Source organism: Brassica oleracea, chromosome C3 (genome assembly GCF_000695525.1).
Source record: "Brassica oleracea var. oleracea cultivar TO1000 chromosome C3, BOL, whole genome shotgun sequence".
Lineage (NCBI taxonomy): Eukaryota > Viridiplantae > Streptophyta > Magnoliopsida > Brassicales > Brassicaceae > Brassica > Brassica oleracea.
The window spans coordinates 47,010,298-47,013,687 of NC_027750.1; the positions used below are offsets into that span (position 1 = coordinate 47,010,298).

A 3,390-nucleotide genomic window follows, 5' to 3' on the forward strand; every position below is an offset into this window, starting at 1 on the left:
GATATCATTCCAGGTTTGGAGCAGGTGAAAGAGTAAAGAAGAGAGTGCCATGAAGAAAAAAGTCATTTTGGAATATCTAACGCAGAACAGTCAGTCGGATCAATCCGAAGGTTGTTCCCAAAGAGAGCAAGCGACTGACTGTTCCCGACTATTAAGGAAACCTCCAAGATTTCAGGGGTTTGCCCTAGATTTTCTCTCCTTTCTCTTTACCACTGGCGCCTCCATATAAAAAACCTATGCTATCATTTCTAAGGGGGGAGGCTAGTTTTACAAGAGACCGAGAACTATTTTGGATTTAGCTACTTGTAAAGGAGAATGCTACATCTCTCACTTTCACGAGAAGATCATCCTGAACCCTTGCCTTTCTACTTTATTTTAAATGCAGTATTATTAAGAAATCATGTATGTGTCATCTTGCTTTATGATTGAGTAGTCGGCTAAGCTTGCTTAGGGTTTTAGGGTGTCAATCGCATGAGCTAAACGCAAATAAGTGATTTTAACTGTTCTTCATTCATATTGTTCTTACTGTTTGCATTGAATTGATCACTTAATGTTCGATCTCTAGTTTAATCACCTAGCTAACCGCTTAGGAGATAAATTGACATATATTGAATGAGCTTCATATCCCTAATCAGCGAGAGTAGATATTAGGGTATTAAGTGAACTAATCGGACCTGATCTCGAAGGCTTGTTATCGAGTCTTGTTCCAAGTAAGAGCTTAGGACTCAAGACCGATCAGCAAAGGGAACAAGTCCATGATAGTGGATTGTTCTAGCCGAGTGATCCGAGTTCTTGACTGCACCTCATTGCACTTAAATAGTTGTTTGGTTCCGCATTGACACCCGATGAACAACCCTAAGCCGGCTTTCATTTAAATCGAATTTAAATCTCTAGGTATTTTAGTTACTTGCGTCACTATTGATTTTAAAACCCCACTTGTTTCCCAGCTTAATATTGAACTCATAAGAGTAAAGAGTAAACTGGTCCTCTGGATTGAATCTCAAATATTACAATTACCACTGTTGACTTGACAGTAGCAAGGATTCATTTTTAGTGTATCAAGTTTTGGCGCCGTTGCCGGGGAGACCAGGATCGGGGACCAGGCTTTTACCTTTATTTTTCGGTTTAGTATTTAGTCTAAGATATCTAACTTGCTTTTAATTCTTTGTTGGAACAGATGATCCAAGTGCATGACCAGTAGACATACTCGGAGCAACGCACAAGGACCACTACATCAACTAACCAACGACGAACTCGCAAGATTAGAAAGACGGAACCGTCAACAGCCGAGAACAACCGACACCAACATGGGTGATCACGGCAATCAGGATGACCTCACTGCTGCATTGGCAATCATTCAACAACAAATGCAGACTCAGCAACAACAGATGTTGCAGATGCAGCAGACCATCCAAAATCAGCAGCAAGCTGCTCAAGAAGCAGCCGCGAACACCGCGCGAGAAGAGCGTGGTGCTCTTATTGGGGAGAAGAACCTTCCGCGGAACTTCGCTACTAACCGCTCCCCCATCACCCCTCCTCCTTGCACTCGGCAAGACTATGAGATCAAACCTACACTGATAAATCTGGTACAGAAGAGCACGTTCAGCGGTCTCACTACTGACATCCCGATGGACCACATCGAAGCCTTTGAGAGAATCTGCAATTTCTCTCGCTCTAACGGAGTGCCACCAGACTATGTCAAGTGCACGCTGTTCCCATTGTCTCTTGAAGGGAAAGCTTCTCGCTGGCTCCAATCTCTGCCAACCAGCTCTCTTACCTCATAGGACCAGGTCCGATCAGCGTTCATGAGCCACTTCTACACGAAGTCTAAAACCGCGGCTCTACGGCACATGATCTCCAATTTCAAGCAGAAGACTGATGAACCTTTTCATGAAGCTTGGGAGAGGTACAAGGAGTACCAGAGAGAGTGCCCGCACCATGGGTTTGACAATGACTATATATTGGAGGTGTTCTATGATGGAGTGAGCTATGAGTTTCGAAACACCCTTGATTCTTCGAGTAATGGAGATTTCATGACTCAAACCACACCTGGTGCGTTCGAGTTGATTGAGAACAGGGCTTCAAGTTCACTAAACAAGAACAAGGAGCATGATCGCTCGAAGAGTGTGAACAGCATAGATTATCTCGCTGCAAAGGTGGACCAACTGCTGAAGGGAAACCAAAGCCAAGTGTTCATAATGGAAGAAGCAGCTCCTGAGAAGAGTGCCGATGACCTGGCGTTTGATGCTGAAATATCAGGAGACGATCAGCAAGAGGTGAGCTACGTGAATGGGCAAGGATGGCAGCTTAAAAACTACCATCCAAACCCTAACGTGAGGAACAGCCCACAGCTTTTCTGGCCTAAGCAAGACAAACCAGCTGATCCTGCTTAGAGTAACCGAGGTCAGTATGTCGGGTATCAAAAGAACTACCAACCCCGGACCTACGTTCTAAGCCAACCGCAAAACAATCCACCTCAGATGCAGAAACACCAGAACACTCAGCCAGCGATCTCCGCTCTTGTCGCTGTTCCGCAAGATGAGATAAAAGCTATGTTGCAGTAGCTGCTCCAAGGACAACAGCTCCAAGGGAAGGCTCTAAACCAGGTTACTACCGAAATCAATACCAGAATGAACCATATGTTCAGCGATTTGAGCACCAAGTACGAAAATGTCACGAGCCATATGAGACAGATGGACATTCAAATTGCTCAGACTACTGAGAGCGTCAAGAGGCAACTGTCGGAACCGGTAAAGAAAAGGTTCACTGCGGCTGAGAAGGGGAAGCAGAAAGAGTCGGAACTACCACCAGCCGATACCCCGGCAGCTGAGAAGGAGACAGAACCAACAGTTGGAACCAATTCGCCAGGACCAGAACAACCAGCTGAGGCTGTCCGCCCGATCCCAGAGCCTGTTCCTGCTCGCGAATACACTCCCAAACTCCCTTGTCCTGTTCCAGCAAAGGCTACTCGTAAGGACCGAGAGGAGATGAAGTACAGAAAGATGCTAAAGGAGCTAACCGTCCGACTCCCCTTGATGGATGCGATCCAGATGATGCCCTCCATGCGCAGCTTTATGAAGGGATTGATCTCAGGAAAAATATCAGAGGAGAGCGAACTCATGACTGTCTCTAAGGAGTGCATCGCAGTGCTTCAGAACATGCAGATAAAGAAGCGAGGAGACCCTGTAACATGCTTGTGCTGTCAACCACGTTCATAGCGTGTTGCAGGGTAATTATTTTCCAGGCGGTATTATTATTGTATACGAGAAGTTAATATTTAAAGAACCAGCGTCTGGGATACACGCATTTCAAACCAACTAAGATGTCATTGGTGTTCGCGGATAGATCAGTTAAGTCCCCGGTTGGTATTCTAGAGGATCTCCAAGTAAA

The 3,390-nt window shown here is 45.5% G+C and overlaps 1 pseudogene; it reads left to right on the forward strand.

The window, feature by feature from the left end:
• Positions 1-2,630: 2,630 nt before the first annotated feature.
• LOC106330756 overlaps positions 2,631-3,390 on the forward strand; it is a 2,433-nt pseudogene continuing 1,673 nt past the window's right edge.